The following is a 17,935-nucleotide window of genomic DNA, read 5'->3' as shown; positions in this document are numbered from 1 at the left end:
AATACTCTAAGGTCAAATTCAGCCTATCTATATATAGAGTTCCAGATGTGCCAGGAATACAGCGTTAGACACTCTCAGAAAATAAAACAAGACCAACCAAACAAAAGAATGACCAGTGTGAGTCTGCACTTTATATAACTGTTTATTGAGTAGAGGGGAAATTCTAAATGAAGAAAATATAAAATTACATTATTACAGTCACAATGAGTTGCCTCCAAGAACTGTGGCATTAATGCCCATAAAACCTCTCATTCTTCTCAAAGATTACACCATGGGATTTGTCAACCAGGGAAGTCACACACAAAGAACAGTTGTTAGATCAACTCCAGCTGCCAGAGAGAGCTTTAAGTGCAATTTCTCTCAGCCTCTATTGGGGTATTTAGCTTGCCTTGGGAAAATGTCATTCTTGCTTACTTCTTCAGTCTTTCTTTCCAAAGAACATACAGAAAACGTCCCAGCAGGGACTATGCCATGAGCCCCATTTTTTAAGGGCTTTCTAACTCAGTCATAGAAATTGGATCTGGGCACAAGCTTGTCCCAGTTGTGGTGCACTTTTTAGCTTGTTTGTTATAACCAGATATATTTAAATTTTGTTCAGCTGCTTTTGAAGGTGGTAAGAAAATGATATTTCCTGCTTCTCAGATGAATTTTGGCAATAGTAGGAATCTAAAGGGAGTTTGATTTTAAAATTAAACATGAACTTTTAGATTCTGTTAGGTCACACATTTGATCTCAGGCCACTGCCAATGGGCATTTCTATTAACAAGCAAACAGAAAATAAAACCCAGTGGAAATCAGTATGTTAAGAAAAAAAAAGAGATGCTGATTCAGTTCCATCCCAAGCTTTATGCTAATAGCTAGCCATTGTGGATGCAAAAACCTTAGGGGGAGGAGCCAAATCACTATGAGAAATTTTGGGCTGGGAATTTGCCCAGACAAAATTTTGGTAAGAGATTGAGAGACAGGTACACTAAACATGAACTTTTTATCGATCACAAAATTATATAGATGGAAAAAACCACATTATTTTCAACCAACCTATTTTTAAGAGCCAGGAAATAAAGTTCTTCTGCAAAGGGTAGGCATAATTGATAGAAAAGTGCCACAAAGGTGTAAACCTGTAGATAGGCAAAACCAAACCAACAACAACAGAGCAGAACAATACAAAACATAGCACTTATAATCCTACTTATCCACTCATTTAATGAGTGTGATTAATTTCATCTTTTTTTTTAACATGTCAAATATTTTTTTATTTTTTCTTTTTTTTATTTATTTATTTCTTTTTTTCTTTTTTTTAATTTCTTTTTTTTTTGAACATGAAATGCTTTTTTATAGCATGTTTTACAAGGGGAGGGGGGTAAGAGGGTCCAGGTGGTGGAAAAGTACAAAATCTTCTTGGCCTGTGCCTTGAAACATGTCATGGTCTATATGGTACACTGCCTTGAATTATGATCTACCTGCAGTTCTTCAGAAGATATGGTACACTGCTTGAGTTATGGTCTCCCTGCTATTCTTAAGAAGACATGGTACTCTGCTTTGAGTCTATCTGCAGTTGCTAAGCAGGATCTTGCAGCTGCCAAGCTTCAGAGGACATTGTGCAGGTGGGGAAAGGTAGGGGGTAAGGGTAAGGGCGAGGGTCCTGGCTTCTGGCATCTCCCCCTTCTCTGTTTAGTTAGAGAAGGCTTCTTATGTTCAATCCCAACTATGTGAGTTTTGAATTTGGATGTCTAATTATGGGGGGTCTTAGACAAGTTCACAACCCCAAAACACTGATGTGAGACGAGTCACATCGATGGTCGAAGGCTTTAGGCTGTCGACGATGGGCAACGTCAAGGGACTCTGATGTGGGTGAAAGGAGGGTGAGAGCCCTGTCTTAGGCCATGTAGGCTGCACCCACTCCCAGCACCACGCACTCCTTTTCGGCTGCATTGGGTGGGCCCCTGGGAAGTGGACCTACAATAATCCCGTCATTGGGCTAACTCACAGCCATCCTAGTCTCTTGTAAATGTTCAAGTTACCAACCATTTGTCAGTTTGGGGTGTAATATTGTCATAAAGGAAGGCTCCCCAATGTTAGCGGCCATATCAAGGGTGGCCTTGGTTTAGGAAAAAGCCAATTTTTGTTGTGGTGATCAAGAGGCCAAGCTCTCTAGCGAGAGAAATGAGGGCAAAGCCAGGCATACCAGGAACCCTTCTGGAGGGCGTGGAAGTCTAGGGGTCGACCGTAGGGGGAGGCAGGGGAGCTGACAGCTGTGTCAGTCTCCTGCGGAGTCACTTCTGGATCCTCTGCAATTTTCAGCTGATGGTAATGAACTTCAACTGCCTTCTTGATGGCAGCATCAACCTGGTTCTGTGGACAACAGGTCACGGGCGGTGATCTCTGTCTTGCTCAATCTTGATGTCGTGCGCACATCCTCTCAATGAGGGTCCGTCTGGATGGGTCCGTGCCTCGAGCCCCACATCTGGGTGCCACTTGACCCGACCGGCGGGTCCTGGTTATTCGTGGGGGCGAGGAGGACTGCAACCTGCTATTCTTCAGAAGATATGGTACACTGCTTGAGTTATGGTCTCCCTGCTATTCTTCAGATGATATGGTACACTGCTTTGAGTCTATCTGCAGTTGCCAAGCAGGATCTTGCAGTTGCCCAGCTTCAGGGGACCTTGTGCAGGTGGGAAAAGGTAGGGGGTGAGGGTAAGGGCGAGGCTCCTGGCTTCTGGTCCATCTGGGTTAGAACTTCTAATAGCAGGCATCACGGGTGATTCAATTTTACCTGGAAAGAAAAAAGAAGGGGATTCTCAGGGAGATTTCTCTTCCCGGGATGTAAATTGTTATTCATCGTATTTATGATTGGGCCTGGCTTTGTGAGGGTATCTATTTTTTTCATTAATATTTGTGGTAGCCGGTTAGCTGTGCCTTCTGTGGTATTGGGCAGGCATATCAGTCCTCGGCTCCATAAGGGAACTGGGACTGGGGCATTCCCTTTATGGGTATGAGGGTCCTTCCCCATATCTGTGGCAAAGTTTTGTTGGTCTTGGTGGTGCCCGAGGTCACCAACATGGTCAGCAAGAGATTTGCCATGAGCTTTCAGCTTTAGAGAGAGAAAAGTGAACAAGGCATGATGGAGAGTATTTCAGGGGGACTCCTTCTGAGGGGGTACCGTTCCCCCTCTTTTGTTTTTAAAGCCAATTTTTCAGAGTTCTTGTAAAATCAGGGCAGAAGCGCCAACAGTTGCTCCTTCCACACTCAGAGAGTCATGAAGGCCTTATTTAAGGATATATAAATCTATATTAATAATCTTTTGTCAAAGGACTTTTATAGCTCCACTGACAATTAATCGGACTATATGATATATCGATTAGAAATAGCTTTTTCTACTTTTTGTGAGATTACCTCTCTTTTGTCAATTAACTGTTGAGGAAGTTAGGGTTTACCTCTCTCTTGAGAATATTGAACAGAGATTTAAATCCTTTTGTGGAGAGCTTAAAATAGTATCTTAGCCAATTTGCATCTCCTAGAAACTTTGAAATTAATTTAAAATAAATAGACTCCCTTTTTTTTAAATCCTTTATCTGTGTGGGGTTTTTATTGGGTATTATACGTATTTACCTTTCACTGTTGTCTCCTTTCTCATTCTCCCCCCAAATCCCTTATCCCCTACCCCTTCCCCCTAATTTTTGTGATGGTGTGCTCCAAACATCCTCCCAGTCCCATCTCCCTGCTCTCGAATTCCAACACAGTAGGGGATCCAAACTTTTGGGGACCTTGGCCCTCCACTTTCACTGGAGTCTAACAAGGTCACCCTCAATTCCCTATACAGGTGCGTGAGTCCCTCCCTTTGTGCTCTCTGGTTGGTGGTTTAGACTTTGGGAGTTCTGGTTGAAACTTTTGATGCTCCTTCTAAAAAGGACCAATGCATTCATACTTTGGTCTTCCTTCTTCTCTGTGAGTTTTATGTGGTCTATATGAAGATTCTTAGAAATTGTGAGCTTTTGGGCTAATATCCACTTATCAGTGAGTGCATACCATGTATGTTCCTTTGAGATTGGGTCATCTCACTCAAGATGATTTTTTCCAGCTCCATCCATTTGCCTAGGAATTTTGTGAGCTGATTGTTTTTAATAGCTGAGTAGTACTCCATTGTATAAATGTACCACATTTTCTGCATCCATTCTTCTGTTGAAGGGCATCTGGGTTCTTTCCAACTTCTGGCTATTATAAATAAGGCTGAAATGAACATGGTGGAGCATGTGTCCCTGTTGTATGTTGAAACTTCTTTTGGGTATATGCCCAGGAGTGGTATAGCTGGGTCCCTAGGTAACGCTATGTTCAATTTTCTGAGATACCGCCAGACTGCCTTCCATAGTGGTTGTACCAGTTTACAATCCCACCAACAGTGGAGGAGTGTTCCTCTTTCTCCACATCCTCGCCAACATGTACTGTCACCTGTGTTTTTGATCTTAGCCATTCTGACTGGTGTGAGGTGGAATCTCAGTGTTGTTTTCATTTGCATTTCCCTGATGACTAGGGATGCTGAACACTTCTTTAGGTGCTTCTCAACCATTCGAGCTTCCTCAGTTGAGAATTCTTTGTTCAGGTCTGTGCTCCATTTTTTAATAGGGTTCTTTGATTTTCTAGAGTCTAATTTCTTCAGTTCTTTGTATACCTTGGATATTAGCCCTTTATCAGATGTAGGGTTGGTGAATATCTTTTCCCAATCTGTTGGTTGCCGCTCTGTCCTATTGACTGTGTCCTTTGCTTTACAGAAGCTTTGCAGCTTTATGAGGTCCCATTTGTCAATTTTTGGTCTTAGAGCACAAGCCATTGGCGTTCTGTTCAGGAACTTTTTCCCTGTGCCTATGTATTCCAGGCTTTTTCCCAGTTTCTCTTCTATTAGTTTCAGTGTGGCTGGTTTTAGGTGGAGGTCCTTAATCCACTTGGAATTGAGCTTTGTACAAGGAGATAAGTATGGATCAATTTTCATTTTTCTACATGCTGACCACCAGTTGGACCAGCACCATTTGTTGAAAATGCTATCTTTTTTCCATTCGATGGTTTTAGCCCCTTTGTCAAAGATTAAGTTACCATAGGTATGGGGGTTCATTTCTGGGTCTTCTATTCTATTCCACTGATCATCCTGCCTGTCTCTGTTCCAATACCATGCAGTTTTTATCACTATTGCTTTGTAGTACAGCTTGAAGTCGGGGATGGTGATTCCTCCAGAAGTTCTTTTATTGCTGAGAGTAGTTTTCGCAATCCTGGGTTTTTTGTTATTCCAAATAAATTTTAAGATTGCTCTTTCTATCTCTGAGAAGAATTGAGTGGGAATTTTGATGGGGATTGCATTAAATCTGTAGATGGCTTTTGGCAAAATAGCCATTTTTACTATATTAATCCTTCCAATCCATGAGCATGGGAGATCTTTCCATCTTCTGAGATCGGCTTCGATTTCTTTCTTCAGGGGAATGAAGTTCTTGTCATACAGGTCTTTTACTTGCTTGGTTAGGTTCACACCAAGGTATTTTATATTATCTGTGACTATTTTGAAGGATGTCATTTCCATAATTTCTTTCTCAGCTAGTTTATCTTTTGAGTAGAGGAAGGCTACTGATTTGCTTGAGTTAATTTTATATCCAGCCACTTTGCTAAAGTTGTTTATCAGGTTTAGGAGTTCTCTGGTGGAAGTTTTGGGGTCACTTAAGTATACTATCATATCATCTGCAAATAGTGAGATTTTGACTTCTTCCTTTCCAATTTGTATCCCTTTGACCTCCTTGTGTTGCCTAATTGCTCTGGCTAGGACTTCCAATACTATATTAAATAAGTAGGGGGAGAGTGGGCAGCCTTGCCTAGTCCCCGATTTTAGTGGATTGCTTCAAGTTTCTCTCCATTTAGTTTAATGCTGGCTACTGGTTTGCTGTAAATTGCTTTTACTATGTTTAAGTATGGACCTTGAATTCCTGACCTTTCCAAGACTTTTATCATGAAGGGGAGTTGAATTTTGTCAAATGCTTTCTCAGCATCTAGTGAGATGATCATGTGGTTTTTTTCTTTGAGTTTGTTTATATAATGGATTACATTGATGGATTTCCGAATATTGAACCAACCCTGCATTCCTGGGATGAAGCCAACTTGATCGTGATGGATAATTGTTTTGATGTGTTCTTGAATTCGGTTCGCTAGAATTTTATTGAGTAATTTTGCATCAATGTTCATAAGGGAGATTGGCCTGAAGTTCTCTTTCTTTGTTGGGTCTTTGTGTGGCTTAGGTATGAGTGTAATTGTGGCTTCAAAGAATGAGTTGGGTAGTGTACCTTCTGTTTCTATTTTGTGGAATAGTTTGAAAAGAATTGGGATTAGGTCTTCCTTGAAGTTCTGATAGAATTCTGCACTAAAACCGTCTGGTCCCGGGCTTTTCTTTGTAGGGAGACTTTTAATGACTGCTTCTATTTCTTTTGGGGTTATGGGACTGTTTAGATGGTTTATCTGGTCCTGATTTAACATTGGCAACTGGTATTTGTCTAGGAAATTGTCCATTTCATCCAAATTTTCCAATTTTGTTGAATATAGGCTTTTGTAGTAGGATCTGATGATTTTTTAAATTTCCTCAGTTTCTGTTGTTATGTCCCCCTTTTGAGTTCTGATTTTATTAATTTGGATACTGTCTCTCTGCCCTCTGATTAGTCTAGCTAAGGGTTTATCTATCTTGTTGATTTTCTCAAAGAACCAGCTCCTGGTTTTATTGATTCTTTGGATAGTTCTTTTTGTTTCAATTTGGTCGATTTCAGCCCTGAGTTTAATTATTTCCTGCCTTCTACTCCTCTTGGGTGTATTAGCTTCTTTTTGTTCTAGGTCTTTCAGGTGCTCTGTCAAGCTGTTAGTGTATGCTCCCTCCAGTTTCTTTTTGTAGGCACTTAGAGCTATGAATTTTCCTCTTAGCACTGCTTTCATTGTATCCCATAAATTTTGGTATGATGTGTCATCATTTTCATTAAATTCTAAAAAGTTTTTAATTTCTTTCTTTATTTCTTCCCTTACCTGATTATCAAGGAGTAGGGTGTTGTTCAGTTTCCATGTAAATGTGGGCTTTCCATTCTCTTTGTCATTTTTGAAGACCAGCCTTAGACCATGGTGATCTGATAGGATGCAGGGAATTATTTCAATTTTCTTATATCTGTTGAGGCCTGTCTTGTGCCCAATTATATGGTCTATTTTGGAGAAGGTACCATGAGGTGCTGAGAAAAAGGTATATTCTTTTGCTTTAGGGTGAAATGTTCTATAGATATCTGTTAAGTCCATTTGGTTCATAACTTCTGTTAGTTTTACTGTATCTCTATTTAGTTTCTGTTTCCATGATTTATCCATTGCTGAGAGTGGGGTGTTGAAGTCTCCCAATATTATTATGTGAGGTGCAATGTGTGTTTTGAGCTTTAGTATGGTTTCTTTTATGAAATTCAATGCTCTTGTATTTGGCACATAGATATTCAGAATTGAGAGTTCATGTTGGTTGACTTTTCCTTTGACAAGTATCAAATGCCCTTCCTTATCCTTTTTGATAGTTTTAAGTTGAAAGTTGATTTTATTCGATATTAGAATGGCTACTCCTGCTTGTTTCTTAGTGCCATTTGCTTGAAAAATTGTTTTCCAACCTTTTACTCTAAGGTAGTGTCTGTCTTTGTCACTGAGGTGGGTTTCCTGTAAGCAGCAAAAAGCTGGGTCCTGTTTGCATATCCAGTCCGTTAGCCTATGCCTTTTTATTGGGGAATTGAGTCCATTGATGTTAAGAGATATTAAGGAGAGGGTGTTCTTGCTTCCTGTCATTTTTGCTAATAGTGGAGACATCGTTTGTGTGGTTATCTTCTTTTGGGTTTGATGGAAAAGGATTATTTTCTTGCTCTTTCTGGGGTATGATTGCCCTCCTTGTATTGGAGCTTTCCTGCTATTATCCTTTGTAAAGCTGGATTTGTGGGAAGATACTGTGTAAATTCAGTTTTGTCATGGAATATCTTAGTTTCTCCATCTATGGTAATTGAGAGTTTTGCTGGGTAAAGTAGCTTGGGCTGGCATTTATGTTCTCTTAGGGTTTGTATGATATTTGTCCAGGATCTTCTGGCTTTTATAGTATCTGGTGAGAAGTCAGGTGTAATTCTGATAGGTTTGCCTTTATATGTTATTTGGCCTTTTTCCCTTACTGCTTTTAAAATTCTGTCTTTGTGTGGTGCGCTGCTGCGCATGCGTAGTCTCCCTCCTGAAATCGCCATTAAACACCAGTAAGGCGAATGCCTGAGCAGCCGGTAACTGTCAAAAACTGACGCAGCCCGACGTGTCATATCTGCCGAGACACATCAGCCAATAGAGTAGGGACACGCCGACCCGATGGGTATATAAGGAGAGCTCCTCTTCCCCTCGGGGTCTTTCCTCATTTTCATTGGAATAAAGCTTGCTGCAGAAGGATCCTGGTGTCTGAGTCCGTTCTTGCTGGCGAGAAGGTGACGCGGGTCACATCTTTGTTTTGTACATTTTGAGTCTTGATTATTATGTGACGGGAGGTATTTCTTTTTTGATCTAGTCTGTTTGGCGTTCTGTAGGCTTCTTGTGTGATTATGGGCATCTCATTCCTTAGGTTAGGGAAGTTTTCCTCAATAATTTTGTTGAAGATATTTACTGGCCCTTTAAGTTGGGAATCTTCACTCTCATCTATACCTATTATCCTTAGGTTTGGTCTTCTCATTGCGTCCTGGATTTCCTGGATATTTTGAGATAGCAACTTTTTGCATTTTGCATTTTCTTTGATAGTTGTGTCAATATTTTCTAAGGTATCTTCTGCACCTGAGATTCTTTCTTCTATCTCTTGTATTCTGTTGGTGATGCTTGTGTCTATGACTCCTGATTTCTTTCTTAGGTTTTCTATCTCCAGGGTAGTCTCCCTTTGTGATTTCTTTATTGTTTCCACTTTCATTTTTATGTCCTGGATGGTTTTGTTCAATTCCTTCATCTGTTTGTTTGTGTTTTCTTGTAATTCTTTAAAGGATTTTTGTGTTTCTTTAAGGACTTCATCCTGTTTTCCTGTGTTCTCCTCAAGTTTTTTGATAGTGTTATTTACTTCCTTCTTGTAGTCCTCTAGCATCATCATTAGAAATGATTTTAGATCTGGTTCTTGTTTTCCTGGTGATATGGGGAGTTCAGGACTTTCTAATGTGGGAGAACTAGGTTCTGATAATGGCAAGTACCTTGGGTTGCTGGTGCTTGTGTTCTTGTGCTTGCCTTTCGCCACCTGGATCACCTTTGTGCTATCAGTGCTGTCTCTGACTGGGGCCTGTCTTTCCTATTATCTAGGTTGTGTCAGAACTGTTTGGGATGGGTTTTGCTGCTTGAGTTAGAGATGAGGCCCAAGATGTGCTTGGTGCTCAGGTGGAAACCGGGAGGGGCCGGGGCTCCGGGTCAGGAGCGGATTCCTGGATCCCAATGAGTCCCAGTGGGTCCCAGTGGGTCCCAGTTGCTCCCTGATTGGGGGCGAGCACTGCCACCTCCTAGCCTAAGAAACTGCTTGAGCTAGCTTGAGCCACGGAGAGCCCCGCTCCCTCTAGGTTCTGTGAGATTGGGTGCAGAGCTGACTCCCGGGATCTGCTCTGGCACATACTGGAAGGAACCCATGCTCCGGGCCCTGGAGTGAACTCCTGGGTCCCAGTGGGTCCTAGCCACTCCCTGTTCGGGGGCAAGCACTGCCACCTCCTAGCCCAAGACCCTGCTTGGCACAGAGGTCCTGCGAGCCCTGCTTCCTCTGGAGTCTGCGAGATTGGGTGCAGAGCTGCCTCCCGGGATCCGCGAGTGCTCGGGCCCAGACCGGATGGAGCCCGCTCCAGGCCAGGAGCGAATTCCTGGGTCCCAGTGGGTCCCTGTTGCTCCCTGTTTGGGGTGAGTGCTGCTTTTTCCTTACCTGGGATGCTGCGTGAGTTCAAGCTCCTGGGAGTCCCTGTTTTTCTTGGTTTTCTGCGGTTGGGTACGGAGCTGCTGCCTGCGACCTGCTCTAGGCTCGGTCCCAAACCGGAAGATTAATTTCATCTTTAGTTTCCCAAACGTTTGACTATGTAATCTCTGACTTTTTTGCCATCAAGGTAATTTATAGTAAAGAAAGATACATACTTCTCAACTGGTTCATTTGACTTTTTGACTATTTGATCTTTGATATCTTTTTAGTCGGAGAGTCAATGTGCTGATATTTAGAAAATATATATATATATGCTCAAATATAAACACACACAAATGTATACAATCTAACATATATGTATCTAACAGGCTAAAGGAAGACTGCTTGGCAATCCCTTAAAAATTCATAGAGAAATGTTTTATAACAGACACTGAACAAATTAGAAAGGTAAGTTAACAGAAAAATAACATTAAACATTTACAAATGTATTCTGACTCTGGAACTCTTAAACACAAGCAGGAGAGACATAAAACCCTCAAATGTATTCTAATCAGAGCTTCTGCAGTCACAAAGGTCATCTGGTGGTAGAGACTCCTGAACATTTTTCACTCTCATTGGTGGGTACACAAGTTACAAACCCTTGGCTAAAGAAGATGGAGACATTTTTAGGACAGAAAAAAAAAACGTGAATACTGATTTAGCGATTCACTCAGAAATTAGTCACAGAGGTGGGACTGTAGTGATGCCCAAGAATATATATGTAATGCTCGTTGTCAATGGCTACAGATGTGAATGTGACTTTATTTCTATTGAGTTTGCCACATTTATGGGCTACACATAATGCAAATACTTCCTTTACATTGTGAAATACTATGTGGGCTAAAAGTGTATGAGTTTTCCACATTGAATTGGCAGAATTCATAACAAATATTGAGTATTGGGAATGATGGACTGTGTTTATAGGTACATCTTATTTCATAGACAAACTTTTTACTATGCAAAATAATCACATTGGTTTCTGTTATTTTAGTCTCTCATATAATTTAGTCAATTTTCTTAAATGAAAAATTATTTTTACACTGATTCAATATAATTTACCCTCCCCACACACATCTGGATAAGAGCATTAACATTATCTTTTATGGTAGATTATTCTACTACCTTAGTGTTCAGCTCACTGCAAAGCAATGCTGAATGCATGAGCTAGGGTTGTACGCTGAAGATATATCCTGGTAATAGGAGAAGATGAGCCATGCTAAGAATGATGAATCATTATGAAAATATTGGAATCTACTTACTCTTGAACTTATTGACAAAATCTATGAGATACTGGACATTTTCAGACCAAACACTAGCATGATCATTGGCCATTAAATTGGCCCCACTATTGTTTAACCTTAGTATTTGATTTAAAGGGATTGTACAGTAGTGATTCCCAAAGACCTATTAAGTATATTAATTATTTCAGATTTGCCAGTGCTCTTATGCAGCATCAAGTTGTCCTCTGTTGAAGCAAAGTAACTGGAAAGGAGCACATGTATTTTTTTCTTCCTTCAGTGTCAGTTTGCCAGCGTTACCATGTTGCTGATGGTTTTAGCTGGAGTCCTCCCTCACCTTGTCTTAAGTTCATTCACTTTAGTCTCAGATATCTATTTTTGAAAATTGCTTTACATTTCAGTGCTGGAATCTTCTCTAGGTTAAATAGTTCACCACAATGACAAATATCTACAAAGAAGGGTAACCTTGAAAATGACTGACATTTTAATTTTACTTGGATGAAGTCCAAAATACCAAAAGGTACAAATATGATCTAGAATTTTCACAAAAATCTCATAGTAGTCTTGCCATTTTTCCCATAGATATATATCTTATAAAATAACAGGATGTATACAGTAAACAAAAGAATGGGGAAAAAAGTAAATGTTAGTACTTTTTAAATTTAAGAACCCCCGACTATTCCATCCTCATTTATGAAAGCTTTAGCCTGAGTCCCACACCTGTTATATCTTTTGTTTGACCAATACCCATGTGTGGCAGTATAATTCTAGGCCTTCTCTAATACCCACCCTATTTGTAGCCAACATTCTAGACCACTTTTGTCACTGTACTAGGTACTCAAACTTCTTACATCCTCCTCCAGGGTCTTACCTCATGAAGTTGGTGACTGACCCTCCATTTGTTTTCCACAAACCAGATTTAATGTGAGTCCCACAACCAGTGTACCAGCCTGGTTTGCCCTGCCTATTTTCAGTGAAAATGGGTTTTAAGCCTGGGACAGCATCCTACCTGCTTATTCCACATATCACAAGCCTATGTCATGTCATATCCAGTCTGTACCTAGACAGATCTACCACCACACTCTAGGCTTGAAACAGTAAATATCCTGAATATCAGCCCAGTTCCTTAATTCCACCCAAGCCATTTCCAACTTTTAGACCAAAGGTAACCAAAAATTTTCTCCCTATCCTCAGCCTGCTCTGTGCATAACAAACCCAGAAGGATCATTAAAAATCCACATGCACATATCTCATGGCAAGAATAAAAACACTATAAAAGATCATGCTAGTATCTTCTCTTCAAATCCTACTAAGACTGTATAAATGCTTGTCATTGGGAATTACTTAGATGAATCCTAAGACAATTACTTTAGCAGAACAATAATAAACTTCATCAACAATTAAAGGATCTTAATGAATAAAAATCAATCAATCAATCAATCAAACAAAAGCCCATAAGACTTCAGTGACATAAAGGAGAAAGAACTTGAGAATAAACACTTGAATGATGCCCAAGAAGACAGAAAAGAAAAGCTCATGGAAATGATCAAATGATCAAAAGTTTAGGGCAGAATTCTGTCATCTAGAAACACTGAAGAGGGATCAACTGAAGTGAAGGTGGTTTTGAAAACCCTAGTAGCCTAATAAGGAAACATAAATGAGAACATTACAAGTGCAACAAATCAAGAAGACACAATATCAGGACTAGAAGACAATGGAGAGGCTCTAGATGAGATAAATGGGTTTGAGAGTGTTCTTTATGGAGGGAGATGGATGTAAATACAGAAGAAAGAAGGAACAGAGTTAAGGAGTATAGCAGGATACAAACTACTTGGTAGAGGGCATGATAAAATAAGTGGGAAGTGGGGATAAATACAGAATAAGGGAGGAGGAGAGAAAAGTAATAACATAAATGTCTGAGAAAGCCATTAGAAATGAAACTATGAACTATTACCTAAAATATACCACAACACATTTTATTTTGTATATAAATATAAAAACACAGTTTTAATGAACTTATTCCATCTGGACAGATGACATTCCCTCTGTGAAGCAAAAACCACTTCAAAAATAACCCAATACCAGACATGAGAAGCTCTCTTTTGAATTCCTTGGCATTGTTATACAAAAACTACCAAAATTTAAGTCTATTTCTGTTACTCTTGATTGCTTCTCAAGATAGGAAAGTAAATTTCTATTGGGAAAGGTATCATATACTTCAGTCACATGGCACCAGGAGCCCCTGAGCTCGAATTCAGGTATATGTCTCTCCTCAAGGATTCTTTTTTGTGGTACAAGAAGGCACCATGATAGCTTCCATAGAATGGAGGCCACCAACATCTCTACATAGCTAAGCTAGCTAAGATTTTATAAAGCATATGAAAGGCTAGGATGGTACAGTAGTGGTATGCATACTTGGGATCAATCAACAGCTTTCTAATTGGAATTAAGACCCACTTAACAAGAGAAAACCATGGTTGGTACCAGAAATCAGTTAAATACTCAGGATGTGTGAAGTCATGGTCATTAAAGGAGAACCTAAAACCATTAGTAAATCAGCATAATCCCTAACAATAATATAATCACATTTGTCCTTGTACACACAGATAAGTGTAGTCTTCACAACTCATTAAGAAAATTACTCCTTGCAATAGATAGAGACCACTATAGAATACTATCACCAATCAAAACACAGAGTTGTAGAGCCCAGTCAAAATGGATATATCTACAAAACCCTTTTGCACCAAAGGCTCAGGAAAAATTGCAGACAAGGAGGCAAAAAAATTTGAACAGACAGAAGATCAGAGAGTTTAATGTGATATTATTTCTCCAAGAATTGTTAGAAGTTCCATCCATTCCATCCAGTGGAACCGTTCTTAGGTCTAAATTATAATTAATTTATTGCAAAGCTAAAAGGTAGAATTACACAAGAGTTTTTCATCAACAAAGTAGAAACAGTTATAAGCACCACCATGAGTAACAGAAGAGAATTTTGATTGTTTTCAATCCTCTATAAATTGTCAGAAAAATGCTTATAATTAGGACCATTGCCAAGACGACCAAGTTCTGAGTGATAAATTATTTATTAGAAATGTCTAATTCTGAGGGCATTGCCTCACCTGTTATGAAAAACTATGCACAGGTACAGATGGGCATTTGGAAGAACAAACACAGTCCATAAAACATTCAAGCTCTTCCTGTCAGATCTAACAGCAAGAATAAAATTAACATATAATTTGCATGTCAGTAGTAAAGTAGTGTTGGTCTGAAGTAAATCAAAGGAATAATACCGGTATTATCATAAAAGTTGGTCTGGGCAAACATCTAAGTAGCTGCAATCTTGGTTTGATAAAATTGATAATATATTAAAGTGGTCTTACAAATAAAACTGAGGCATATGCTAGTGTTTTGATGCTTTCTAAGGAAAAAAAAAACACACACTTGTACGGTCACAGAAGTCACAAAGAATGATATTCTTGTAAGAAAAACAAAGTTGGTGAGGTACCAGCCACTCAGCTAGAAACTCATAATTGGTGTATAGGCTACTAAGAAGTATAATTTTCAATTTATGAAACAAAGAATATCAATATTGGATTATCTGAAAGTACAGTACAGCTACATTTTTAAATGGTCACAATTACATGATTCTTTTTTAATCCTAAATTTTAATTGACGGAGAGCTTGTGTTTCAAGGAACCTAGGTATGTGTTATGATTTTAGCTGTTCCTAATTCAAATGGGTCTATGGGAGTTTATAGCAGCATACATATGCTGAAGGGAAAAATCCCAAACATTTTCAAGTTCTCTGTTCTATCATAGCACATTGAAGCAGTAGAGGTGGGTTATTCAGGAATTCTCTAGAATAATAGATACTTGATCCTTGATGGATGCCCAGGGTTCTAGTACCTGTACAGTGGTGATTAATCATCCTTAAATGTTTTTTAAATGCAAATGTCTTAGAGAGTAAAGAATGCAAAGGGACAGTCCCAAAATACCAATGGATTATACAGATTGTCTCCTGAAGAAGTCAGAAGGATCTCATAAGACAGTCGCTGACAACCATGTACTGAATAAATTTTACTTTCCAATGTGATCATATGTTGACATGACATTTGTATGTGCATGTGTGTGTGACACACACACACACACACACACACATATTGCCATGAACTGTTGTGTTCCTCTCTAAAAGGAGGCTCATATCCATCCTACACTTCTATCCCAGATAGAACAACATGGTTCACATTTTCCTCTGCATTTCTTTCTCAGCTCTATAAAACAAAACAAGACAAAATTATGAGAAGCTAGACAATTCCATAGCCCATTTTATAATTCGTGGTTCACAGACACTGGAAGGGCAGCAGAAGCCTGAGTCTCTATGAGTCTGGTTTTATTCACCAAGATAAAGACATGGAGGATTCTGGAAAGGATTCTAAGAAATTAGACATGTTTAATTAGTGGGTGAGGAATGCTTAGAATGAAGTCGTCTGGAGTAAAAACTTGCATTTGGGACTTTTAAATGAACATTTTCCTAACCTACATTTGTGAGATGGTACAGTGGCAGGGCTGGTCAGAAGGATAAACTGTATTATTTTACAAGAATGTCTGAAGAGAAAATGAGCCTTCTAAGAGGGCCATAGTCTTAAATTTCACAATAACCCATTCTGGTATGCATTATATCTTTGGAACGAAATGAGGGTTTTAGTAAGAAAGCTGTGTATGGTAAAGAAAATTTCTAGAAAAGCCAAAAGTCATCAACTCTTACAGTAGCAAAAACAACAAATGTTGAATTTTGGTCATAGGCTCAGTCTTTAACAGCTCATCCATCTTTCTAGCCCAAGAAGAACAAATCTAGAAAGTAGAATGGAGGAAGCTTATGCATAATATCGTGTCCAGGACAGACAAGCACCTATGGAAACCAAGGAGATGACAAGGTGGAGATGAAGAGGTTGGCATCATGAATAAAAAGGGTGACAATGATTAAACAAAGTCAAAGTTCACAAAGAGTAAAGGATAAGAAACAAAAATATTAAATATTTATAAAGTATCCCTTTATATGATCGAAAAATAAGGTAAATAAACTTCAGTTGTATTGAGAGTTCCAGAAAAACAGATAAAGAAACTTGAAATATTTAATTTCTCTATTTTTTTGTGTCTTAGCCTGACAGATTTTACCTATGAAAGGTAGAAAAACCACCTACTATACAAAATATAACATTTAAAGTTGGTGCTACAATTTATATATTTTTGGTCATTTCCATCTTGTTCAGAATGAGAGTCTATCCAACTAATGAAATACAGACTCCTCCTACCCATAAATTCTACTCCATCTAAAAAGGCAATAATCAAAAGACAGCTCAGACAGAAGGAAGGAGGGAGTTTTCTACCACAGAGTGTACATCACTGGCATGTATACAGATGTCCCACATGGCTAATAGAGTGCTTTCTCACAGTCAGCTTTTCCTGTCTTTCTTACCCTTTCCAGTAGTCACCGAAAATGATGTTCATATAATACAGCCCAGGCTAGCATGGTAAAGAAATGACAGACTTACATATCAATTACAGATGAAACATTTGTACAAACAGTTTAAATCAATGTGCTTAGAGAAAACGCAAGTCTTCCAAACTTCAATGTCTTGTCATAGACATATACAGGTTTTCACACACACACACACACACACACACACACACAGACACAGACACTTACATAAACTTACACACCTAAGTTTATACACACACACATATACACATACATACAAATACAAAAGTACAGACACACACAGATATTTACACATGCTTACAAACACATAAGTTTATACACATACACAGAGAGAGAGACAGAGAGAGAGAGAGAGAGAGAGAGAGAGAGAGAGAGAGGGAGAGGGAGAGGGAGAGGGAGAGAGAGGGAGAGAGAGGGAGAGAGAGGGAGAGAGAGGGGAATGAAAACATCAATCTGTGAAAATTACAGTAGTGATGGAATTAAGTGATTTTTTTCAATTACTGGACTCCATTGACTTTATAATTGAGGATTACTCCCAAGAAAGAATACAGCACAATTGAAAACAAGAAACTTCTCATTTCCACCTTAGCCAATTAATCAAATACGTTACTTAATACAGACATTAGGTGGTAGCAGCCACTTACACATCTTAGTGTAATTTTCCAGTTCTGTATAAACACGAGTGAGAGAGCTACATCATTGTGTATGAACTGGGTAAGACTGCTCATAGAATCTCTTCCAATCCATGACAGTATACCTAAAGGCTTACTGGTAAAATTAAAAATATATCACCTATTGCCAGTTTGATTTTAACACCAAGGACCATCCAATGTGGAAAATGAGCAGAGAAGATGAGGTTCAAGGGAAAATCATACAACAATAATCTAAGAAATTCATAAATGAATTTTGTGTTGCCTACATAGGTATACCATATGACAATAGGCAGTCTGAAGAGGTAAGGGACACATAAAGTCTGGCCTCTGTTGCACATGTCCTGCTAGCAAGAAAGCTAACTTCTGCTATGTTTAAATTTCTTAAGTCTTGTGGGCAGACATGGATTTCATTCCCTTTCAATCCATGAACCAGAAGAATAAACAGAGGCCAGCTTCCTGGAGCTTTCAATTTTCAGCATAAAAATTTGAGAAAGTGAACTGAGAAGTAATTTAAACATTTTTTATATTACAACAAATATCAGTATATTATGAAATAAAATGCAAGATATGCATGAATT

The sequence above is a fragment of the Grammomys surdaster genome, unplaced genomic scaffold (genome assembly GCF_004785775.1).
Source record: "Grammomys surdaster isolate TR1022 unplaced genomic scaffold, NIH_TR_1.0 243, whole genome shotgun sequence".
NCBI classification, from domain to species: Eukaryota; Metazoa; Chordata; class Mammalia; order Rodentia; family Muridae; genus Grammomys; species Grammomys surdaster.
The sequence above is the reverse complement of the archived record's forward strand: the minus strand, read 5'-3'. Positions refer to the sequence as shown.